The sequence below is a fragment of the Pleurodeles waltl genome, chromosome 11 (assembly GCF_031143425.1).
Source record: "Pleurodeles waltl isolate 20211129_DDA chromosome 11, aPleWal1.hap1.20221129, whole genome shotgun sequence".
NCBI lineage: Eukaryota > Metazoa > Chordata > Amphibia > Caudata > Salamandridae > Pleurodeles > Pleurodeles waltl.
This window is the reverse complement of record NC_090450.1, coordinates 597838053-597864553: the sequence shown is the minus strand read 5'-3', so window position 1 is coordinate 597864553 and position 26501 is coordinate 597838053.

Sequence of the window (26501 nt, the reverse complement as noted above, 5' to 3'; positions counted from 1 at the left end):
GCTCGCTGAAGGGCTGCCTGACCAGAATGAGTGCCCTCCAGGAATGCATTGGTTTGTTGCAACTGCCTTTCTACACCCTGGATGGCATTCAAAATGGTAGACTGCTCAACAGTGAGGGACCTGAGGAGGTCAATGGCCTCCTCACTGAAGGCAGCACGGGTGACTGGGGCAGGGCCTGAGGTGCCTGGGGTGAAGGTGATGCCCACCCTCCCAGGTGAGCGGGCACAGGGCGAAGGCTGAGGGCTGCTGGGAGGGCGGTGCTGAAAGGGAGCTCCCATCAGAGGACGAGTCTGTGTCACTGGTCTCAGCTCCTGTCCCCACCGTGGAGCTCAACTCGCCCTCCGTCCCACTGGTGAAGTCCGATTCCGTAGTGTGGCCCTCCATTGCCTTGTGGGATGCAGCCCCCTGGTGCTCCGGTGCCACTGCTCCTCTGCCTGATGATGTTAATGCACACAAGAACAGGGAGACCACAAAAAGGGGGGGACGACAGAAGAGAGACATGTTGAGTGCATGCATTACCGCTACCATTGGCGGACACGACAGACACAGAAGCCCCCTGCACTACGCTGCGCTCTTGGGCTCCACTGTTCAATTCCTGGGAAATGGCCTACAAGGCTATGGACGACACAGGGGCATGACTAGGTGTACTTGGCACTCTACAGAGGTGGGGTGAGGTGCCACATGGCCTGCCTTACAGAGGGACCTTGCCTACGGAACTCGCCCTGGCCTAGGGAAACCCACAGCCCACCTCCCCCACCCAGACCCCTCCACTGCACGCAAAGTCAGCAGAATGAGTGTGTACTCACCCCCTTGTGGCTGCTGTGATGACCTCAAGCGCCTATCCTACTCCGGGTACGCCACCGCCAGGATCCTGAACATCAGGGGGGTCATGGTGTGACGGGCACCCCTCCCATGTTGGGAGGCCATCCCCAGCTGAGCCTCCGCTCCGTCTTCTTGCTCCAGCGGCGAATGTCCTCCCATCTTTTCCGGCACTGGGTGCTCCGTCTGTGGTAGACCCCCAAGGTCCGGACGTCCTTGGCGATGACACCCCAAATATGTTTTTTCTGGTGGGCGCTGACCTACATGAATTGTACAGGGGGAAGAGAAAGTTATTACCAACTGCATTGTCAAAGTGATTGGCCCCCATCCCTACCCTTGCCATGTGGCACATACATTCACCGTTGTTTCATGCACGCCGCACTCTCCCCCCTTCCTTCTTATATCCAGCCCTCTCCACACAGGCATAGCCCATACATCATGCTCCCTGTGTACTTACCTGTTTGTCTGGAGGACGGTAGAGTAGCGTGTACTGGGGGAGGACCCTGTCCATGAGTTTCTCCAACTTCTCCGATGTGAATGCAGAGTCCCTTTCCCCAGACACTCGAGCCATTGTCTCTTCCAGGGCAGCTGGAGGGATTATGGTAGTGAATATTGAATTCTAACAATAATAAGAGACAAAATATTGAAAGGTGGGTGCACAGATGAAGGTAATGATTTACTCTTAACTCCGTGTACCTTGAAGATATATGTGTATCACCAAAATGTGTATATGTGGAGTTATGTACAGAAAACGAATAGAAACATGCCATTCAAAATTTTGCCCCTCATCTTCATTGTAACAAAATTCTATCCTGTCGATATTCAGGACTTTATATTCTCAGTCTAGACCACTTAAGGCATTTGCTGTGATTCCTTTCTTAGGGGAAGAGGTAGTCAGGCAAATGTTGTGACAATCTCAGAGTTTGTTTTTTTCTAATTTGTTTAAAGATGTTGTTGCTACCTCCTGACCTGCTTGCTCAATTTCTATTAGTAAATATAGGGATTTTTCTGATTATGTCCAGAATGGTGACTTACTCTTTATATTTTTAGCTACATAGCCATTGCAGATCAAATGTTTGGAACAGAGACCTCCCAAAAAAAAAAAAACATACATTTGGTTGAAATTGGACACTTAGCAAATTAGTTAATTATTTACAACTACATATCAGAGGGTAGCTTCATTTATTATTCTATTTTGTGTGAGGCATCCTCTTATCTAGATCCTTAAAAATGATGGGAATAATAAAAGACTCACTATTGTGAAATTGGTGCTGTATTAGAACACAATTGAAAATTCAGGTTTGAAAATAGTCACTTACCAAAAGTCTAGAATGTTGCTTCATTTCAATTTGATTTCAAACTTCCTTTTATTATAGAACTACAAAGGTGACTTCAGGCTCTTGTATTTTATCAGGCTTGACACATTACACTTCATGAGCCCCACTACTGTAACGAGAACCACCATTGCCAATCAGTATCTCTTTTTACCCTCTCAAGATTTAGAAAAGTTTTAATATGTAGCTGAATGTCAATTGGGAGATTGCAGGGTTATATTTACTTCACCTCACGGTCGGAATTTCTGATGGATACTTTCAGCTGGACTCACTAGAGATCTCAGTCAAGCAAAACCTCCTTCTTGGGATTACAGGTTCCTTACATTTTCAATTAGGCTAAGCAAAGTGTAGTCAGCTTCTGCAGTTGAGAAAGAAGAATATTCCAGCTTCGATCCCTTGAAAGTCAAAAATCACAGCCTAAGTGAACTATTGCAAGCCAAAACGTTTAAGCAAAGGCAGTGAGCAGTCTGAGGCTTCATATAGAGGAATGATTGTCAGTTATTCTCCCTGGGGCGGGTATTATTATAATACTATGGGGGTCATTCTGACCTTGGCGGTCCATGACCGCCATGGCAGAGTGCAGCGGAAGCACCGCCAACAGGCTGGTGGTGCTTCCTGGCCGATTCTGACCGCGGCGATAAAGCCGCGGTCGGAAAAGGGGAGCCGGCGGTTTCCCGCCGGTTTCCCGCTGGCCCAGGGAACCCGCCATGGCGGCGCTGCTTGCAGCACCGCCATGGGGATTCCGACCCCCTTACCGCCAGCCTGTTTCTGGCGGTGTCCACCGCCGGAACCAGGATGGCAGGAACGGGTGCCGTGGGGCCCCTGGGGGCCCCTGCACTGCCCATGCCACTGGCATGGGCAGTGCAGGGGCCCCCTAACAGGGCCCCACAAAGATTTTCACTGTCTGCTTAGCAGACAGTGAAAATCGTGACGGGTGCCACTGCACCCGTCGCACCCCTTCAACTCCGCCGGCTCCATTCCGAGCCAGCTTCATTGTTGGAGGGGCTGTCCCGCTGGGCCGGCCGGCGGTCTTCTGGCGGTCGCCCGCCGGCCCAGCGGGAAAGCTGGAATGACCGCCGCGGTCTTTTGACCACGGTGCGGTCTTTCGGCGGGAACCGCTTGGCGGGCGGCGACCGCCGACCGCCGCGGTCAGAATGACCGCCTATGTCCTCTGTCCTTGCTGATAATTAAGCCCTTGTTATACTTATTTTACACCTAAGAAAGGCACCATTGTTATGACAAAGCTACACCATCCCTGGAAGCTCTATGTGTCCAGGAAATCTGCTGACTTCAATTATGATTCTCCTGAAAACTGGGCACATAAACCTTGGAATCGGTCAAACCAGTACTACTCCTACCTAATCAAGTGACTATTTCAGCTCTGTTTTGAGAAGAAAATTGGGGACCATGTTCAAGGAAACAGATCACTTGTCAACCTTGATAAAGTACAAATTATGACTTATAGAATAGTTGTCTGTCTCTCTTACTGTTTTAGCTTAAATTAAAACATGCAAATGTGGCTCATTACCTAACATAAATTTTGCAATGATAAATGTGCATTATTCACCCCTTAATTACAGTTTATGACTAAAACTTTTGATTATCAATCAGTAACAAAATATTACAATCTTGAGTGAAATTTGGCTTTAAATGAAATGTGCACTTTTCCATTTTACCACGTTTCACAATGCAGCCTGGCACAAAGTGAGTGCTCTTTCAAGAATACATATTTACGCAGAGAAATTAGTTGTTCTGTGCAGTTGTCATATATATTTGTGGTAATATTCCAACATATAAGATATATATTTTAGTTTTATATCAGTCTGCTGAGGTTTGGAACAGCAAGGATACTTGATAATACCTAATTTGTCATATGTTCCAAGCTAAATATTAGATTTTGCTATTTTAGGAAAAGGGGATCACTGATATAAGAGGGATACCTGTTTTCGTTATAACAGGCTTGTCCCAGGATGCTTGTTTCCAGTCCAGGGAAGACCTGGCCTAGCAGTTCGGGCTGGACTGTTCCCATGGGGAACAGGGTCAAGACTGATTTGCATACGGCTGGGTCCAAACTGGAATGGCATGGGCAGCAAAAAAACGATGGATTTAGGCCCCGATCACTGTACTGGGGGTGAATGTTTGACAATGTTCAGCATTCCATCCATCACTTGTTGTTTTTGCTTTGTTGCCCTAGGTGGGAAGGGTATGCCCAGACGTGGGTCCCGTGCTTCCCATGCCACTGAATTCAAGCTAGCCTGGCTGATGAGGGGTGACACCACGAAACCGGTACCAGGATGCTTGTTTCCAGTCCTGGGAAGACCTGGCCTAGCAGTTCAGGCTGGACTGTTCCCATGGGGAACAGGGTCAAGACTGATTTGCATACGGCTGGGTCCAAACTGGAATGGCATGGGCAGCAAAAAAACGATGGATTTAGGCCCAGATCACTGTAATGGGGGTGAATGTTTGACAATATTCAGCATTCCGTCCATCACTTGTTGTTTTTGCTTTGTTGCCCTAAGTGGGAAGGGTATGCCCAGACGTGGGTCCCGTGCTAACCCCGAAACCGGTCCCAGGATGCTTGTTTCCAGTCCAGGGAAGACCTGGCCTAGCAGTTCGGACTGGACTGTTCCCATGGGGAACAGGGTCAAGACTGATTTGCATACGGCTGGGTCCAAACTGGAATGGCATGGGCAGCAAAAAAACGATGGATTTAGGCCCAGATCACTGTACTGGGGGTGAATGTTTGACAATGTTCAGCATTCCGTCCATCACTTGCTGTTTTTGCTGTTTTAATTTTTAAGGCAGCATTTGAGACATTACCTGAACCTGTTGCCAGTTAAATATTGTCTAACTATACATTTACCCTGTTAGACTTTTCATCCTTGGCATGGTCTCCCTTAACTTTTTGCCTCTGTTCCCCAGGTTGTTGATGTGTGCTGGACTCCGATTTTACTGTTTTTGTTACTCTGGGCACTTTACCGGTGCTAACCAGTGCTAAAGTGCAAGTGCTCCTTTACAAAATGTGTATGTAATTGGCTTATCCATGATTGGCATATTTGATTTACTAGTAAGTCCCTAGTAAAGTGCACTAGAGGTGCCAGGGCCTGTAAATCAAATGCTACTAGTGGGCCTGCAGCACTGGTTGTGCCACCCACCTAAGTAGCTCTGAAATCATATCTCAGACCTGCAATTGCAGTGTCTGTGTGTGCAGTTGTAACTGTAAATTTGACTTGGCAAGTGTGCCCACTTGCCAGGCCTAACCCTTCCCTTTTCTTACAAGTAAGGCACCCCTAAGGTAGGCCCTAGGCAGCCCCAAGGGCAGGGTGTAATGTATGTTTAAGGTAGGACACATAGTAATAATGTGTTTTATATGTCCTGACAGTGAAATATTGCTAAATTCGTTTTTCACTTTTGAAAAGCCTCTCCGTCTCCTACGTTAGCATGGGGGCTACCTTCAAATATGATTAAAGTGTAGATTTCATTTGGGAACGGATTGACATGTGGATTTTGGGATCTGTAAGCTCGCAATTTAAAAATACATTTTTTAGTAAAGTTGATTTTAAAACTGTGTGTTTGAAAATGCCACTTTTAGAAAGTGAGCATCATCTTGCTTAAACCATTTCTGTGACTCTGGCCCTCATTACAACCCTGGCGGTTGGTGTTAAAGCGATGGTAATACCGCCAACAGGCCGACGGTAAAAAAAAATGGATTCACGACCATGGCAGAAACTGCCAACATAGACAGTCACTTTAACTCTCCTACCGCCACAGCAGTAGCAAGAAACACTGCGGCAGGAACTGCAAACAGACAGGCGGAAGACAATGTACCGCCCACCCTATCACAACCCGCCAATCTGCCAGCTTTTCCGGGGCGGTACCAACGACATCAAAAACTCTATGGAAACAGGACTTGGAAGGGAATCCACTCACATCTCGACACGAAACGAAAAACCAGGACGCCATGGAGGCCGAGCTGCAGGTGTTCCCCATGCTGGTGTATCTTCTCATACACAATGGATATCAAAGGCGGCGGCGGCGACCACAGTGAGTACTGAACCTAGCACACAGGGGAGGGGGGAGGGAAAAAAGAGAGTGACACCCCCACGCAACATGCAACACCCCCACCCCACCTTCACCCACAACACCATACACACAAAAACATGCAGCAACATTACATTTACACCCCGTAACTCCCTGGAAGAATGCAAGGACAAAAGGAAGAGAGTCCAATCAGTGATATATTAGAAATAGGCTGACATAGTAAACATTTAGAAAAACAGTATATACAAATATTTACAATATGTACAGAATCCCGTACACTGTCCTTTGCAAATGTCCATGGCCCACTGGGCCCAACAATCATGGGTGAAGCTCACACTTGACTCCTTCCTCAAAACGGAGAGAACACTGCAGGGGCATCAGGTCGAAAACACACAGGCACCTCAGGGGGTTGAAGGAGGGGGGGGCACCTCAGCCGGAAGATGGTACTGTGCCACTGCCCACAGCAATGTCCTTGGGAGTGCAAAGCCACAGTCTCTCAAGTGGGTGGTTTGCCCACTGCTTAGTCCTGGGGAGTGCAAAGCCACAGTCTCTCTAGTGGATGGCTTCTTCCACTGGTTCTGAAGGGGATATTGTGCCCAGTGTGCTTCATCCTGCCAAGGAAAGGGTGAGTGGATGCCTTTCTCCACTGGTTCTGGAGGGGGCATTGTACCCAGTGTGCTTCATCCTGCCAAGGATAGGGTGAGTGGATGCATGTCTCCACTGGTTCTGGAGGGGGTATTGTGCCCAGTGTGCTTCATCCTGCCAAGGATGGGGTGAGTGGATGCCTTTCTCCACTGGTTCTGGAGGGGGCTTTGTACCCAGTGATGCTGCACTCAGGGTGTGGCAGTTCACATTCCCCCACCTGGGTGTCTGAGGCACGAGATTTGCAGGGACCAGGTAGCATGATACCCCATGGAGGCAGAGCCAGACTCCATCCTGCGACGATTAAGGTTGCAAACTGGTGGTAGTGCCGGTGCTGGTGGGGGTGCTTCAAGTGGTGGTGGGACGGTCCTGGCAATCTCCTGCAGCCCCAGACGGCTGCGCACTGGGGATGATGCTGCTCACAATCGTAGTGGCACTGGCTGGGAATGTGGAGGTATTGATGGTGGTGCAGGTGGCGGTGCTTGTGGCGGGGTCTGCGGCGGGGATGGTGCCGGTGATGGCCTTGGTGCAGGTGCTGGTAGTGGTGGAGGGAGACACCAGACCATCTCCTGCAGCCTCGGACGGCTGCCCACTGTGGATGATGCTGCTCAGTTGTTGTGGTCAGCGGCGCTGCAGGTGGCGGTGCAGGGGATAGTGCAGGTGGCGGTGCAGGTGGTGGGGGAGGTGGTGGTGCAGGTGGCGGTGCCTGTGGCAGTGCTTTCCACGGTACAGGTTTGCGGGCTGTGAGTACTGATGGTGGGCATTAGTCCCTCACCTGGAGCCTTTGAGACCTGAAGTGCCTTGCCTTCGGTTTTCTTCTCCTTCCCCACCTTGGCAGATGCTCCTGGGACCTTAGGACTGTCAGCCTCAGTTTTGGGAGGCCTTGCTGGGTGGGTCGTCCTTCTTGCCCGTGCTGCATGCTGTCCCCTTCTTCACCTTGGCAGGTAGCGGGATGGGTTGGTCCTTTGCAGGGGTCTGTGGCACACTGGCTGCCCTGATGGGTGCCCCCTTTGTTCCTCTGAGACGTGTAGGTACCACAGCGGACGCCGACTTGGTAGCTGAGGTGCGGGCCTGGGTTCTGGACCTCCTGGCCCGAGGGGAAGGATGGGGGAAGGGGTAGGAAAGAGTTCAACATTAGCCAGGAAAAGATTTTTAGAAACACTGGGACAGAAAGGTGGAGAGGGTTTGGGAGTGGAGGAAGAGGGAGTGGTTATAGGAGGTGTATGTGTGCTGAGTTTGGGTGTAGGTCCATGGGTTGGATGCTGTTAGGAGGTGGATGGCTGTTGGGTGGGTAGGTGCTTGCGTTTGTGTACTTTGGGAGGAGGGGTCACAGACACACTGGGAGAGAACACAGGGGATGTGTGCATGGTTGTGGGAGTGGTGACTGCCAGTGAGGGGCGTGTAGTGATGGGCTTGCTGGTGATGGAGGAAGTGGATAAAGATGTAGTACATGCAGATGTGAGTGTAGCCGCTACTGGGAGGGAGGTGGAGGAGGAGGGGGACACAGTGGAGGCAGTGGATGGTGTGTTTGCATGGGCATGTTGCTTGTGTGAGTGCCTGTGAGATGAAGTGTGGTGCTTATGTTTGCCTGAACCACTTTTGTGTGGTGATTTGGGTGCATGCTGGTCTGAAGGTGTGCTTGGGTGTCAGGAATAAGGCCATGCGCGGTCCAGGTCCCGCCCGAAACTCCACTGCATGGCTCTGCGGTGCTTTATGCACACCACTTGTCATCCCCTCTTGCTCCAAAGGTGGCCATCAGTGTTGTCTGCCCTGTAGCAAAGCTCATAGATCTGCAGGTTCAGGACATTGACGGACAAGATGCACTTATCAGTGCTATTCCATGAAGGGACTACAATTCCCATGGTTTTAGAGGCAGCAGCCATCTTGGGGTGTGGCAGGCCTATAAAGCCCAGCCACACCCAAGCACGTTGCTCACTATTTTGAAGACTTCGATGCAGTCATACCTCATTGGGGTTTCTCTGAAGCAGAACAGAGTTCCTGCATGGCAGAGTGACATCGTAACGGTAAGGCATTGATGAATCCAATTTTGGAGGAAGTCATTACTTCCAAAGGTAAAGCACCCTTTAGCACAATGAGCAAAGCGTTTTCAGTTTCCAGAGTACACCGGCCTTGGCGTGTCGATCAAAGGCTTTTCAGTCCACAGGTGTAAAGCGCTCTTGGCACGACAATTCAAGTGCTTCAGTCCACACATGTAAAGCACTCTTGGCATGACAATTCAAGCACTTCAGTCCACAGATATAAAGCGCTCTTGGCACGACAATTCAAGAGATTCAGTCCACAGATACAAAGCGCTCTTTGCACAACAATTCAAGTGCTTCACTCCACAGATATAAAGCGTTCTTGGCACGGCAATTCAAGCAGTTCAGTCCACAGATGTAAAGCGCTCTTGGCACCACAATTCAAGTGCTTCAGTCCACAGAGGAAGTGCTCTCTTGGCACGGCAATCAAAGCGCTTCAATCCATAGTAGTAAAAGCCTCTTGGCACAACAATCAAAGTGATTCAGGCCACATGAGTAAAGCGCCCCATTAGTATAACGAGCGTAGCCCTTCAGCAAGATAAGTAAAAGCACTTCCTGCTTTTATAAGTAAAGTGCTTCAAGTTCAATGAGTAAAAACTTTTCGGCCTTTCTAGTTGTAAATGTGAAAGTATTTTTGGAGATGAGCAAATCATAGTTTTCATTGTTTTTTGGAAAGCATAATATGTGAAAAGCATATTTGATTCTTTGAGATTTTCTAGGTCATGATCAAAGGTTTATGTTATGAATGCATAGATGTTAGAGGATTGATAATCTGAGGATAATCATAGTCCAAAGCACTTGCCATTTCTTGGTTCTGAGGTCGTAGTTTATTCTTGTTCCATGATGATCATAGTTCAAAGCTCTTGCCATTTCTTGGTTGTGAGGTCGTAGTTTATTCTTGTTCCATGATTCAAAGAAGGGGCTTTGTTCTTATTTGAAAAGTGGTCTCCATCTGATATCGGAGACGCATTTAGTCAAGAGTCTATTGATGAGTCATATTTTTATGAATGAGTAAATGCATATTTGTTCTAACCTTTTCTTTTCAGATCTCTCTGCCTGCTGTTCCCTACCCTAGTTCCCTTCCCCCGACTGGCTTCATCATAACTCTGTGCTATAATAGCTTTCTGAGTTGGTGATGCCTGAAGGTGGGCCTTTTGTTCAGCAACGTGCAGATCCCGAGGAAAGGACACTGTGAGATTGGGATAGGCTGAGGTAGAGGGGATTGGGTTTGGGTAGTGGAAGTTGGAGGGGGGAAGCTGGACACAGGGACAATGGCTGCCATCAGTGCTGAGGTCAGAGCATGAAATGCTCTCTGTTGGGCTGCCACGCCAGAGTGAATGCCCTCCAGGTATGCATTTGTTTGTTGCAAATGCCCTGCTACACCCTGTATAGCATTCAGTATGGTTGACTGCCCAACAGAGAGGGTTCTCAGGAGCTCAATAGCCTCCTCACTGAGGGCAGCAGGGCTAACTGGGGAAGGGCCTAAGGTGCCTGGGGCGATGGAGATGCCCACCCTCCTGGGTGAGCGGGCACAGGAAACATGCTGAGGGGCTGCTGGGAAGGCGGTGATGGTAGGGGGGTGGTGGCTGTACCTCTTTTTGGGGCTGGGAATCAGAGGTGTCTGCCACCGCCAGGGAGCTTCCATCTGAGGAGGAGTCGCTGTCAGTGGTCCCCCCTTCTGTCCCTGTCGTGGAGCTTCCCTCACCCTCTGTCCCACTGGTGCCTTCACCCTAGGTGGATTCGGCCTCCAGGCCCATGTGGGATGCAGCTCCCTCCGTCGCCGGTGCCTCTGCTCCTCCACCAGATGATGCTAATGCACACAAGGACAGAGCGACAAAACAAAAAGGGAGAGAGAGCGAGGATACACTTGGTCAATGCTAGCAACACCACTACTGTTGGCGAACACAACACACAGTGAGCTGCCCTATGCACTGGGCCATGACCAACCAGTCACTAAGATAGTCACCAGCCCATGGGGTACAATGCCTAATGCCAGCATCTGCACATGTGACACCCACAGGACCCTGCCCAGTAGTAGATGGCCACTTTCACCATTGGGGTAGGAGTGCCCCAGAGCCTGCACACAAGGGGCGTACCCTGCCATGATTGCCCTGGCCTAGGAGCACCCACAGCCCACATCCCCCACCCAGCTACCTCCTAAAGCACGCACAGTCAGCTTTCTGAATCTGTACTCACCCCCTTGTGGCTGCTGTTATGCCCTCAAGCGCCCATCCAACTCCAGATATGCCACCGCCAGGATGCGGAGCATCAGGGGGGTCATGGTGTGACGGGCACTCCTTCCACATTGGGAGGCCAACCCCAGGTGGGCCTCCGCCGTTTTCTTCATCCAGCGGCACAGGTCTCTCCTTCTCTTGCAGAAGTGGGTGCTTCGCCTGTGATAGACCCCCAGGGTCCGCACCTCCTTGGCAATGGCACGCCAAATACCCTCTTTCTGGTGGGCACTGACCTGGAGGGAAAAGAGAGCAGAAAAGGAAATCACTCACACGTCCGGACCGGCATACCCATTGCCCACCAGTTCCCACTAATGCCCTGAAGCACATACACTGACCACCTCTCATGCAGCACTCAGGCCAGGACGCATCAGCACCCCACAGAATGTGGCTTACATCCACACCATTGCCCACACATCATGCTCACAGTGTACTCACCTGTTTGTCTGGAGGACCGTAGAGTAATGTGTACTGGGGTAGGACCAATCCACCAGTTTCTCCATCTCCTCCGCAGTAAAGGCAGGGGCCCTTTCCCCATACACATGAGCCATTGTCGCTTCCAGACTCAGGTCACAGCAGCACTTGCAGTGTAGGTCCTTTCCTGTTGAAGGTCAGGTAGCAAGTGAGTGAAGCGATAGAAAATGGCGGTGACGTCCCCGGCAGTGTGTAGCGTCACTGCCGGCGTACAACGCTATTGGCTCCTGGAACCCATAGGGCCCAAAGATAACCAATGCGCAGTTGCACATCGGTCATCGCCTACCACGACAGCGCACAATGCCAGTGCACTTATCTCATTTCCACTTGTCCCTCTTCACAGGTCAGGCAGCCGCTATTGCAGGGGGGCACATGGCATGGCACCTAACTGCGTCACAGCAAACATTGGCACATCATCTGACTCTCGACTTCACATACTGCTTCTGTGAGGTAAATTCAGCAATATTAATGCAATCTATCTGGAAACATGACCCTCTGCTCACCGTTCTCCTCCATAGGCTACAACCACTGAGGCAGATTATGAGATGGCGGCATCCTCCGGTGTACAGACCCCTGGTGGATCTGTTGACAATGGAGGACAGACACGTCATCATCACATACAGTCTTGAATGTGCCGCAATCCAAGAACTGTGTGCCCAATTGGAGCCAGACCTGTTGTCTGCTATCCGCCAGCCCACAGGAATCCCCCCCCAGTGCAGGTTCTCTCAGTGCTCCATTTCCTGGCAAGTGGTTCCTTTCAAACTAAAGTGGCCATGGCATCAGGGATGTGTCAGCCAATTTTCTCCAACGTGTTGACCAGAGTGTGCCCTGCTAAAACACATGCGCAGCTACTTCGTGTTCCCCCAGGTGGATGAATTGGCCACAGTGAAAGCTGACTTTTATGCCCTGGGACATATCCCCAACATCATAGGTGCCATTGATGGTACACATGTGTCATTTGTCCCCCCCCTGGAGAAATGAACAGGTTTACAGGAATAGAAAAAGCTATCACTCGATGAATGTGCAGATGGTGTGTTTGGCGGACCAGTACATCTCTCATGTGAATGCCAAATATCCTGGCTCTGTGCATGACGCCTATTTCTTGAGGAATAGCAGCATCCCATATGTGATGGGCCAACTCCAGGGGCACCGGGTGTGGCTGATAGGTGAGCCCAAGGTCCCCACCCAGTATAAGTAGGTGTCTGGCTATGGAGTTGTCCCTAAGGGTTAGTGTGTGTCTTACAGTTGTCCCTCAATATTTACAGGTGACTCTGGTTACCCCAGCCTGTAATGGCTACTGACCCCAGTGAGGAATCCCAGGACAAGGGCAGAGGAACGTTACAATGAGGCACATGGGCTTACAGGGAGGATAATTGACAGAACCTTTGGCCTCCTGAAGGCCAGGTTCCGGTGCCTCCATCTGACTCGCGGATCCCTGTTCTACTCACCCAAGAAGGTATGCCAGATCATTGTGGCATGCTGTATGTTGCACAACCTGGCCTTGAGACGCCAGTTGCCTTTTCTGCAGGAGGATGAGCCTGGAGATGGTCTTGTGGCAGCGGTGGAGCCTGTGGACAGTGACGAAGAGGAGGCAGAGGAAGACGATGTGGACAACAGAACAAACATTATTATGGACATTGTACATGGCAGCCTCTTACCCTATGTCTGTTGCCACTGACTGTTCCCTTTGGATTCTCTATTTTCAGATCTGTGTGCCCCATTCTGACTCCTGCTATATGTACTGCTGCCCACCAAAGGTCATCCTATAGTATATTTCACTGTACATATACTTTGCAATGCTTGGAGAATGTTGTACTAATACATTTGAGATTTATTACACTGACTGCAGATTGTAATTTGTTTCAAGGGTGTTTATTTAGGTGCTAATAAGTATAGAGGTATCTGTAAGGGGCTGGGGTGATGGTGGAGGAAAGTCCATGGTACAGTCTAGTCTCTTGGCATAGGAAGGGGAGCAATGGCAGTTCAAGGTGGACAGGGGAACAGAGAGGGACAGAAGGGTGACTATCAGGAGAGTCCTATTTCCTGGTGGGGGTCTTGGCAATGTTTTCTGTCTTCTGCCTGGATCGCAGGGACCGTTTGCGGGGTGGTTCTCCTTCTGCAGAGGGTGGGATGCTGGTGGCCTGTTGGTTCTGTGGCAGGGCCTCCTGTCCACTAGCGCTGGAGGAGATGGAAGGCTGTTCCTCAGTTTGGCTAGTGTCAGGGGCCCTTTGTTGTGCCACTGCCTCCCTCATGGTCTTGCCATGTTAGCCAGTACCCCTGCAATGGTGACGAGTATGGTGTAGATTTTGGGCAAGTCCTCCCTGATCCCCAGGTTGTCCCTCTGCAGCCGCTGGGTCTCCTGCAACTTGGCCAGTACCTGGCCCATGATCTCCTGGGAATGGTGGTATGATCCTAGGTTGTTGGAGAGTGCCTCATGGAGAGTGGGTTTCCTGTGCCTGTCCTCCCCCTGCCACACAGCTGTCCTCCCAGCTTCCCTGTTGTCCTGTGCCTCTGTCCCCTGAACCGTGTGCCCACTGCCACTGACCCCAGGTCCCTGATCGTCCTGGGTTTGTGGGGTTGTCTGGAATCCCTGTAGTGGTGGACACACTACTGATTTACGTGTCCTGGGGACAGTGGCATGGGCCCGCTGGGTGGGTGCTGTGGTGGTGTTTCCAGAAGGGGGAGGCTCTGTGGAGGTTTGGGGCTGTGACAGGGGAACCAACTTTCCAGAGGTCCCTGATGGGCAAGGTTGTTGGTCCTGATCCAGGCGTGCAGAGCTGCTTTCATCACTGTGGGCCTCTTCTGGGGGGGGACTAGATGTAGCTAGCACCTCCTCTCCGGTCTTGTGCATGGGTGTGTTTCCCTGTATGATTGTGATTTCCCTGTCGGCTTGGCCTTGTGTGAGTGGTGATTTTGTGGGCTTGGTGAGTCTCTCTATTAGGCATACTGGGGTGATGGATGTCCATGCATTGTTGTTGCATGCAGGGCTTGGTATTGGGATGGGTGGGTTGTGCTAGTGGGGTATATGTGAGGTGTTGGAGTGATGGGGATGAGGGTAGCGGTAGGAGTTTGTGATGGCAGGCAGGTAGGGTGGGGGGATACGGTAGTTAAGGTTTGATTGACTAGAATCTAGTCCTCCTGCTTCTCCTGCAAGGCCCTCAGGATGCATGATCGCCAAGACTTGTTCCTCCCATGTTGTTAGTTGTGGGGGAGAAGGTGGGGGTCCACCGCCAGTCATCTGTACAGCAATCGGGTGTCTTGATACCACGGAACGCACCTTCCCCCGTAGGTCATTCCACCTCTTCCTGATGTCATCCCTGGTTCTTGGGTGCTGTCCCACGGCGTTGACCCTGTCCATGATCCTCCGCCATAGCTCCATCTTCCTTGCAATGGACGTGTGCTGCACCTGTGATCCGAATAGCTGTGGCTCTGCCCAGATGATTTTCTCCACCATTACCTTTAGCTCCTCCTCTGAAAACCTGGGGTGTCTTTGGGATGTCATGGATGTGGTGTGAATGATATGTGTGAGGATGTGTGGGGTGATGTGTTGTTGTGTATGCTGTGATGTGTGTGAATGGTGTATGGGTGATGATGTTCTGTGCCTCTGACTGGGTGGGTGCTCCTGGCTTGTCTCTCTCAGTTAGCTATCTTTTTTTTCATTGTAAGGGGTTGTGGGTAATGTGGGTGTATGTTTTATAGTGGTGTGAGTGTGTGTGTGTGTCGTATGTGTATATGTGTCTCGTGTGTGTAGTTTGAATTGTCCAATGTGGTGGTGTTTTGTAAATGTGTGTGTATTTTGAGCGTGGCAGTGTGTACCGCCAATGGTTTACCACGGTTGAAAGACCGCCGCGTTGATTCGTGGGTTGTGATACTGAGGGCGTATTCCTGTTGGCGTAACTGTGTGGGTTTTGCTATCGCCAGTTTATCACTGACCTTTGGTGTGGGGGGCTTGTGTGGGTGTCTGTATAGTGGCGGTATGTGTGGGTCATAATACCCGTAGCGGAATACCGCTGCGGTCACGGTATGTTGGCGACCATCAGCACGGCGGTAGGCGGCATTTACCACCAGGGTTGTAATGAGGGCCCTGGGACCCTGAAAGGCAAAGCTTGCAGCCCAAGAGTGAGAAATCCAGGCACAGAACGCCATGCTTGGAAAAGATTGACGCAGTTCCGATGTGTGGCTGAAAAATCGATACGCTGCCGGTTTCCCAGCTGAAAAGTGCCGCTCGCAAGCACGTTTTGACGCACACTCGCCCATGCTGGGGTATTTCTGATGCCCCCAGGTAGAGTTTCACACTAACAGTGTTAGTATGTGTTTAAAATTACATGAAGACTCTTTTTGCATTTTTTGTGATAACTTGACTTGTGTATTGTGGATTTTTGTCATTTTGGTCTTGCTTTGTTTAGATAAATATTTGCTATTTTTCCAAACCTGTGTTGTGTTGTTTTGTAGTGTCTTCATTAAGTTACTGTGTGTGTTGGTATAAATACTTTACACCTAGCACTCTAGAGTTAAGCCTACTGCTCGTGCCAAGATACCAAGGGAGTAAGCAGGGGTTAGCTGAGGGTGCTTGTCTTTTACCCTGACTAGCGTGAGGGTCCTTGCTTGGACGGGGGGTAACCTGACTGCCAAACAATGACCCCATTTCTAATAGTGATGATTAGCGGATGGGATTGGACTTGTATTTGTAATTCACATACAGTAATTAAGTGTACACTACTGTTTGAGTTCAGAACACTACATGACCACATATAACTTGTCTTGTGATTTTTGTTTTTCTCTTTGGGACTTCTTTTTGTTCTACTTCTTGCTGATCCCTTGATTTACTTTTTTTTTTTAACCTTCATTTAGGAACTTGTTTTTCTGCCTTTGGAACTTGGCACTTTAAAAAAATCTTCATCATGTCTCTATCTGGAGATGCATCAGCTGGAGTTGCCTTTGACAGAGAGAAAGTGGAGAGCTACACAGTAGCTCAGTTGAAGCAATTCTGCAAACTTTTTGCCTGTCCCATTAAGAGCTCATCCAAGAAGGAGGAGCTGCAAAAGGCACTTAGCTAAACAAGCTGAGGGGCACGCAGATGTTGAGCAGGAAGGGGAGGAAGAGGTACAAGTCACTCACAATGATGTAGTGGGTGGCCCTGGTCTGTCTAGGGAGAGAGTCTCTAAGGCAGGTAGCTGTGTGTCCTCCAAGGATCTGACGCATGAAGAGTTACGGGACAGACAGGCAGAAAGAGAGTACCAATTGAGGCTGAAGAAGCTCAGTCTAGAGATGGAAGAGAGAAAGATGACCATTGAAGAAAGGAAGATACTGCTGGCTCATGAGCTTAGCTTAAAAGAGTTAGATCAGAGGAGCCAGTCCAGTAGAGATGGTGGCAGAAACAATACAGTGCAGCCTGAAAGAAGGGTACACATCCCATAATACCTAGTGAAGGATTACAATAGGGATGATGACATATACTTGTGGTTCAAGAGGTATGAGTCTGCTCTCCACATGAAGTTGGTCCCTGAAGCTCACTGGGGGCTGGTCTGTGGAAGCACTTTGAGGTAGAGGGCAGGGATACACTGACAGCCTTAGGGGATGATCAGAATCTCACCTACTCTATCATGAAGAATGCCCTACTCACAAGATATGGTCTCACCCCTGGGCAGTATAATGATGAGTTTAAGTCCTATAAGAAAAAGGAATCCTAAACATCATTGGAATGTGTTAATTCTTATTGCAGGTCACTAGATGGTTGGGTGAAGGGCAGTAAGGTAACTACGTATGAGGGGCTTTACAATCTGTTTGCTTGGGAGCACTTGTACAGTTTATGTTTTCCAGAGCTACACCAGCGCCTGATTGACAGAAAGCTGACTGATCCCAGGAAGCTTGTGCAGGAAGCGGACCACTGGGGGAGCACCAGGGTTCAAAAGAGGTATGGCAAGATCACGCCAAGGGAGGGCAGGGTCCCTCTAGAAGAAAGGGGGGGTAAGGGTAAACAGGGGAAGTTCTCTAAAGGGCCCCAAACTGATTCCCAGGGTAAGGATTCCCAACCCCCCAGTGAGAAGAAGCCACGTTCTCCAAAGGGAAGCCAGTGGCAGGTGGTCCCTCACGTAAGTGCTATGCATGTGATCAGGTCATGTGAGGTGGGACCCCAAATGCCCCAAAAGTAGACCGGCACCCACTGGTGCGCTGTCCCAGGGTTTGGCCAATGTAGCACTTTGGGAAGAGTTGGTAACAGGTGGGTGGGAGCCAGCTGAGATAACCCTTGTCTCCCTAGGAGACAGTGAGATGGTGTAGAGAACCCCTGTGCCTGAGAACACTAAGAAGTACAGGCAGTGGGTGACCATCAATGGACAGAGGGTGGAGGCTCTGAGAGACACAGGAGCCAGTGTGACTATAGTGAGGAGTCAGCTGGTGTCTGAAAAGCAGATTGATCCCCAGGTACTTCACCAAGTAGTTGCAGTGGACAACTCAGAGCACCTGTACAGAGTAGTTCAGGTTCCTTTTGAATTGGGGATGGTCTCAGGTTCCTTGAAGGTAGCTGTGAGTCCAACAGTGCCTGTAGATTGTTTGCTAGGCAATGACCTGGAAGATTCCCCTTGGAAGGAGGTGGAACACAGGTCTCACTTGGATATGTTGGGTCTGCCTGGGTGGGTATGCGTATCCAACGGGTCAATGGCAGCCCGTCAGGGTAGTCAAGGGCCCTTGCAGCCTGAAACAGTGGCCCAAGGAACCGCCAAAAAGAGGAAGGGCAGGTGGCACCGGAAACTGGCCCCAGAAGTTCCCACGGTCTGGGAGGAGGTGGAGCCTGAGGGTGACACCCCAGAGCCTACAGGGGAACAGGTGGCTGAACCAGGGGAGGTCCCTGAGCTGTCACAGTGGCAGCAGGAAGGGGGACCCATCAGGGAGGCATTCTGTGAAGCACAGACAACTTGCCCTACTCTAGAGGGACTGCAGCAGCAGGCCGCAGCCCAGGCGGCTGGAGAGGAGCCCAGTACTCACCTGATCTATTGAGAGGATAGCCTCCTGTATAGTGAGCCTAAGGTTCCTGAGCCTGGGTCAGCTCGTATGCTCGTGGTACCCGAGTGCTTCAGGGCCTTCCTACTGGGGTTGGCTCATGATGTGCCTTTGGCAGGACATCTGGGGCAGGACAAGACCTATAAGAGGCTTGTCTCCCACTTCTATTGGCCTGGATGAGCAAGCATTCTGCTGCACACTGTAAGTCTTGCCCAACTTGCCAGGCAAGTGGCAAGAGTGGGGGAAATGTAAGGCTCCCCTCCAACCTGTGGTTAGTGCTCCCTTTGAGAGGGTAGGTATTGACATTGTGGGGCCTCTGGACCCCAACACAGCCTTGTGCAACAGGCTCATCCTGGTCTTGGTGGACCATGCCACCCGGTACCCAGAAGCCATTAATCTGAGGTCAGTCACTTCCCCTGTGGTGGGTCGTGCACTGATGTTTTTTTTTTACCCACATTGGGTTCCCCGAGGAAGTGGTATCTGATAGGGGTACCAACTTCATATCAACATATATGAAGACTCTGTGGAAGGTGTATGGGGTACACCTACAAGTTCACCACCCCTTGCCACCCCCAAAGTAATGGTCTGGTTGAGAGATTCAACCGCACCTTGAAAGGCATGATGCAGGGCCTGTGAGAGCCCTTGAGGTGAAAGTGGGATGTCCTCTCGCCATGCCTTCTGTTCGCTTACGGGGTGGTGCCTCAAAAGAGACTTGGGTTTAGTCCCTTTGAGCTCATCTATGGCCACTCTGTGAGGGGACCTTTAAGTCTGGTCAAGGTGCCTTTGGAGAAAGCTCCTAGTAAACCCTCCCAGGATGTATTTAGCTACATGCTGGCTTTGAGAAACCAGACTACCCGCTTCAGGAGTCTCCCACAGGAGAACCTGGAAGCAAGCCAGGAGTACATGAAATGGTGGTATGACCGGAATGCCACTCTGGTTGAGTTTCAACCTGGTCAGAAAGTGTGGGTGATTGTGCCAGTGGAACCTAGGGCGCTCCAGGACAAGTGGACTCGGCCATTTGAGGTGATGGAGCGCAAGAGTGAAGTCACCTACCTGGTGGACTTGCAGTCTCCAGGGAACCCTTTAAGGGGTCCTGCATGTCAACCGCCTCAAGCTGCACTTTGAGTGGACTGAACTGTCCATGCTCCTTGCGACAGATGATGGGGTGGAGGAGGAGAGTGAGCCTCTTCCTGACCTCCTGTCTGCAGGAGACAAAGATGGTTCTGTGGAGGGAGTGATCCATTTCTCTTCCCTGGCTGAGGAGCAGCAGGGTGACTTTTGCCACATGTTGGGACAGTTTGCCTTACTATTTTCCCTGATCCCAGGAGTCACACACTTGTGCACACATGATGTGGACACTGGGGACAGTACACTCATTAAACAGAAGGTCTACAGGGTGACTGACAGGGTAAGGGCTTGCATTAAGGTTGAAGTATCCAAAATGTTAACCCTATGGGTTATTGAGCACTCCAGCAGTCCTTGGACCAGCCCAGTGCTATTGGTCCCAAAGGCTGCTGCACCTGGTGCCACTCTAGAACTCAGGTTCTGCTTGGATTACCGGGTACTCAATGCGGTCAGCAAGACTGATGCACACCCCATCCCCCGAGCTGAGGAGCTCATTGACCGGATGGGAGCTGCCAAGTATCTCAGTACATTTGTCTTAACATCTGGGTACTGGCAGATTGCCTTAACTGAGGGGGCCAAGGAGAGGTCAGCATTTTAAACTTTCAATTTAAAGTCATGCCATTTGGGATGAAGAATGCTTTCAGAGGTTGGTCAACCAGGTGTTGGCTGGGCTGGATGAGTTCAGTGTTGCCTACCTGGATGACATTGCTGTGTTTAGTTCCACATGGGAGGATCATCTGCAACACAGCTGGAGAGTGTTAGAGGCCCTGCAGAAGGTAGGCCTCACTATTAAGGCAAGCAAGTGCCAAATAGGGCAGGGTTCTGCGGTGTACATTGGACACGAGGTGGGGAGTGGCCAGGTGGCACCCCCACAGCCAATGTTTGATACCATTCTGGCTTGGGAGTCTCCCAAGACCCAGACTGAAGTGAAAGCCTTCTTAGGTCTCACATGATACTACAGGAGGTTTGTCAAGGGGTATGGTACCGTTGTTACCCCCTTGACTGAGTTGACTTCTAAGAAGCAACCCAGGAAAGTGATCTAGACAGAGACTTGCCAGAGCGCTTTTGATGGCCTGATGGCTGCCATGTGCACAGCACCTGTGCTGAAGGCACCTGACTACTCCAAGGAGTTTGTTGTGCAAACCGAAGCCTCAGAGCATGGTATTGGAGCAGTACTCTCACAGCTTAGTGAAGAGGGCCTATATCAAACCGTACCCTTCATTAAAAGGAGGTTACTTCCCAGGGAATGTAGGTGAAGTGCCATAGAACATGAAGCGTTTGCTGTGGTCTGGGCGCTGAAGAAGCTAATACCTTACTTGTTTGGGACTCACTTCCGTGTTCAGATAGACCACAGGCCCCTCAGATCGTTAATGTAGATGAGGGGTGAGAATCCCATACTGTTGAGGTGGTCCATTTCCCTGTAGGGGATGGATTGTACGGTGGAACACCGTCCTGGTACAGAACATGCCAATGCTGATGGTCTGTCCAGGTTCTTCCGCCTAAGTGATGACAACTCCCATGAAGTTGGGTAGTTGCTCCCCACTTTCAGCTGGTGGGGGGACACGTGTTAGACTTTGCATCCTTTTTTCTCTGTTTCCCAGGTTGTTGATGTTTGCTGTTTTTGTTACTCTGGGCACTTTACCACAGCTAACCAGTGCTAAAGTGCAAGTGCTCCTATACAAAATGTGTAGGTAATTGGTTCATCCATGATTGGCATATTTGATTTACTAGTAAGTCCCTAGTACAGTGCACTAGAGGTGCCCAGGACCTGTAAACCATCTGCTACTAGTGGGCCTGCAGCACTGGCTGTGCCCCCACCTATGTAGCTTTGTAATCATGTCTCAGACCTGCCACTGCAGTGTCTGTGTGTGTAGTTTTAACTGTAAATTCGACTTGGCAAGAGTACCCACTAGACAGGCCTAAACCTTCCCTTTTCTTACATGTAAGACACCCCTAAGGTAGGCTCTAGGTAGCCCCAAGGGCAGGGTGCAGTGCATGGATAAGGTAGGATATATAGGTGGTCATTACAACCTCAGCGGTCTTTTTGAAAGACCGCAGAGGGACCGCCGTGCTGAAGACCGCCACTGCAGAAATGTGTGCGTGTCTGTCTGTATGTATGTCTGTATGGATGTGTGCGTGTATGTCTGTATGTGGGTGTGCGTGTATGACTGTGTGTGTGTTTGTTGGTATGTGTGCGGGTATGTGTGTTGGTGGTGTATGCATGCGTGTACGGTGTGTGTCTGTGTAGCAGTGTTGGGGGTAGGGGTGGGGAGGGGGGTCCTGCCACCTTTGGTGGGTGGCAGGGGGGTGGAGGGGTTGCGGGAAGACTCGGGGTGGGGGAGACCCCTATCAGTGCCAGGGAAGGAATTCCCTGGCACTGATAGTGCTTACCGCCATGGATTTCATGGTGGTTCCCAACCCCATGAAATCCATGGTGGTCAGCCAGATCGAGATACCGCCGGCGGTCTTGTGACGGCCGCTGGGCTGGAGACCCAAGTCTCCAGCCCAGCGGTCGTCTCTGTGCTGGCGGTCAAAACGGAGAAGTGGCAGATGACCCTGGCGGTAACCGCCAAGGTCATAATTCCATTTTTTATTCCGCCAGCCGGTTGGCGGTAATACCGCCACTTCTCCGCGGACCACCAGGGTCATACTGAGGGCCATAGTAATGTGTTTTATGTGTCCTGACAGTGAAATATTGCTAAGTATGATTAAAGTGTAGATTCCCTTTGGGAGCAGATAGACATGTGGAGTTTGGGGTCTGTGAGCTTGCAATTTTAAAAATACATCTTTTAGTAAAGTTGATTTGAAGATTGTGTGTTTGAAAATGCCACTTTTAGAAAGTGAGCATTTTCTTGCTTAAGCCTTTCTGTGAACCTGCCTGTTTGTGGATTCCCTGTCTGGGTTAGTTTGACAGTTGGGCAGGTTGCACCTCTTACTAGACAGTGACACAAAGGGAGCTGGGGAGTAGCCTGCATATCCTGATGAGCCATCTGTGGTAGGAGGGAGGGGAGAAGTAGTCACTTATACCTGAAAGGGCTGTGCCTGCCCTCACACAATGCAGTGTCCAACCTCCTGGTATGTGTCTTGGGCCTGGCCTAGGCAAGGCAGGATTTCACAAACAAGAGAGACTTTTCTTTGAAGTAAGCCTACTTAAAAGGGCAAAATGGGTATAAGAAGGACACCCAAAACCACAGACTTTAAAACACTTCTGGAAACCAAAAGGAACCTCTGCCTGGGGAAGAGCTGAAGAGCTGGGGAAGAAGAGCTGTCCTGCCTTTGACTGTGTTTTGTGGAGCTATTCGGGAGCTGCTGCTTCTGCCTGTGGAAGAGGATGAATACTGGACTTTGCGTTGCCTTCCTTCTTGTGAAGATCTCCAAAGCCTTGATTTAGAGCTTGCCTCTTGTTGTTTGAAGTCTCAGGGACAGCAAAGACTTCTCTCTGCCAGCACCTGGAGTCTCTGAGAGACTACTACTCTGCCAAGTGGTGTCCATCCAGTTCCTGGGACCCTGAAAGGAGAAGCTGGCAGCCCAAGAGTGAGAAATCCACGAACAAACCGCTGTGTGGGGAAAAAATCGACGCAGCTCTGATCTGCAGCTGAAAAATTGGTGTGCCGCCGGCTTTGCGGCTGAAAATCGATGCTCACCTGCAACGCGAACAGAAGATCGATGCCTGGAGCTGGGGAAACGACGTGCAGCATCGCTGACGAAGGCTGGTGAGATCGCAACGTGCGCTGCGTGGTTTTCGGAAAATCGTGTGGCTGAATTTCTGACGCAAACACCGCTGGGCATGTAAAAACTTTGCAAGGCCTTTCCGGACCCGAAAGTGCTGACCAGATCGAAGCCTGCGGAGAGAAGAAATGATGCACGCCGACCTAACTAAATTAGAAACGATGCAAGGTCTTGCTCGTGAGTGATACTGACACATCGCAAGCCCTTTTTGACACACACTTGCCCGTGCTGGTTTATTTCTGATGCCACCAAGTTACATTTTCACACTAACAGTGTTAGTGTGTGTTTAAAATTTGATGAAGTCTCTTTTTGCGATTTGCCTTTTTAGTGGTAACTTGACTTGGGTATTGTGGATTTTTGTGGTTTTGGTCTTATTTTGTTTAGAGAAATATTTTCTCTTTTTCTAAACCTGTGTTGTGTCATTTTGTAGTGTTTTCATTAAGTTACTGTGTGTGTTGGTACAAATAATTTACACCTAGCACTCTGCAGTTAAGCTTACTGCTCGTGCCAAGGTACCAAGGGGGTAAGCAGGAGTTAGGTGAGGGTGATTCTATTTTACCCTGACTAGAGTGAGGGTCCTTGCTTGGACAGGGGGTAACCTGACTGCCAACCAAAGACCCCATTTCTAACAGCGTCCTCTGGCTGTGATGGCTGCACTGTGGTGGTAGTTGGAGGAGTCTCCTGGACAGCCCCTGCACTCACGAATGGCTGCATTGGGGTGATGGTTGGAGGAGGCTCCTGTGCAGCCCCTGCACTCACTGATGGCTGCATTGCGGTGGTGGTTGGAGGAGGCTCCTGGGCATCCCCTGCACTCCTTGATAGCTGTTCATCCACAGCTGGTGGTGGGGGCCCTGTGACAGCGCTGGTGGTGGCGGTGTTAGCCTGACAGCTTCAGCTGGCATAGAGTGCCTCGTCTCCTCCTCTCCATGGTTCGGGGATCCCTTACCCTTCCTGGCAGGGGTGGATAGGCTCTTTCCCTCTCTGCCTCATGGTGCAGGCTCCTTCCCCTTCTTCACAGCCAGTGCAGGGTCCTTCCCCTTCTTCACAGCTGGTGCAGGTCCCTTCCCATTCCTCACAGCTAGTGCAGGGCTCTTCCCTTTCTTCCCTGATGGTGCTTGCTCCTTCCCCTTCAGTGTTGTAGGTCTGGTATCCTTACCACCACGAGTAGGTGGTGCTAGCACTGTCTCCTTGGACTGTTTGGCTGAGGTGCTGGGCTGTGTCTTTTGTACCCTGTCCATATGTGCAGGACGGGGGTAGGGGTAGGGAAGAGGTCACGTTGGGAAAGGAAAAGCTTTTTAGGGACATTGATGTGGGAGGAGGGAGGAGTGATGACAGTGGAAGATGAGGGAGTGTTTTTTGGAGGTGTATGTCTGCTGGATATGGGTGCAGGTGCATGGGCTGTATGATGATGGAAGGTGGATAACTGTTGGGTGTCTGAGTGCTTGTGTTTGTGTCCTTTAGGAGGGGGGACAAGCACGGTAGGAGAGGACACAGGGGACGTGTGCATGGGTGTTGTGGAGATATCTGCCAGTGAGGTGTATTATCTGCTTGGTGTGGTGATGCTGATAGTGGATGTAGATATAGTGCATGCAGGTGTGAATGTGGACGTGACTGGGAGGGTGGTGGAGGAGGAGACAGTGGAGGCTGTGGATGTTGTCATGTCTGCAACAGTATGGTGTTTGTGTGAGTGCCTGTGTGATGAAGTGTGGTGCTTGTGTTTGCCTGTGCCAATCTTGTGTGTTGCCTTGTGCATGTTCGTCTGTATGTGTGCTTGGGATGGGTTGAGGTTGAAGAGAATGGGACTGGGAAGTGGAAGTTGGAAGGAGGACGGTAGAAACAGGGACAATGGCTGCCATCAGAGAGGAGGCCAGAGTCTGAATCGATCTCTGTTGGGCCGCCAAACCACCATGAATGCCCTCCAGGAATGCATTGCATTGCTGCATCTGGGATGCCAGCCCCTGGATGGCATTCACAATGGTTGACTGCCCTACAGAGATGAATCTCAAGAGGTCATTAGCCTCCTTACTCAGGGCAGCAGAGCTGACTGGGGGAGGGCCTGAGATGCCTGGGGCAAAGGAGATGGCCATCCTCCTGGGTGAGCAGGCAAGGGCAACTCACTGAGGGGCTACTGGGAGGGCATGCTGGTACAGGGGTGGCGGTTGTACCTGCAGCTGGAGTGGTCACAGACGTGTCTGCCACCACCAGGGGCTCCCATCGGAGGAGGTATCAGAGTCTGTGTTGTCCCCTCCAACATCTGTTGTGGTGCTCCCCTCGCCCTCCGTCCCACTTGTTCCCTCAGCGTCGGTGGACTCTGCCTCCAGGGTCCTGTGGGATGCAGCTCCCTCTGTCGCCAGTGCCCCTGCTCCTCTGCCAGATGATGCTAATACACACAAGGACAGGATGACAAAACAAGAAAGAGGGGGAGAGAGACAAAGGATACACTGGGTCAATGACTGCACCAACACCACCGTTGACATACACAGCACCCTCACACACAGGGAACAAGCCTACGCACTATGCATTGAACTACCAGTGAAATGTCTAGTCACCAAGGCATGAGGAGGAGCACACATCGCCAACTGCATCACAGCTGGGACCCATGCAGCCCTGTCTAGAAGTAAATACTGACAAGCTAGGTTACCTGTATTTGCCATGCAACCATTACCCTTCAGAGGACCCACGCTGCAATGTCTGGCCTGGCCTTAGGGGCACCCACTAACACACAACCACCACCCAGATACCACTCCACCAGCCATAAGTTGTAATGATACCCACTGTACTCACTCCTTTGTGGCTGCTGTGATTCCCTCAAGTGCCCATCCAGCTCAGGGTAGGCCACCGCCAGTATGCGGGCCATCAGGGGGGGACAGGGTCCGACAGGCACCCCTTCCTTCTTTGGAGGCCATCCCCAGCTGGGCCTCTGCGGTCTTCCATGCCCAGCATCTCAGGTCCTCCCACTGTTTCCGAAAGCAGGTGCTCCACCTGCCGTAGACCCCCAGGGTCTGCACCTCCTTGGCGATGGCACGCCATATTCCCTTCTTTTGATGGGTGCTGACTTGCAGAGGCAA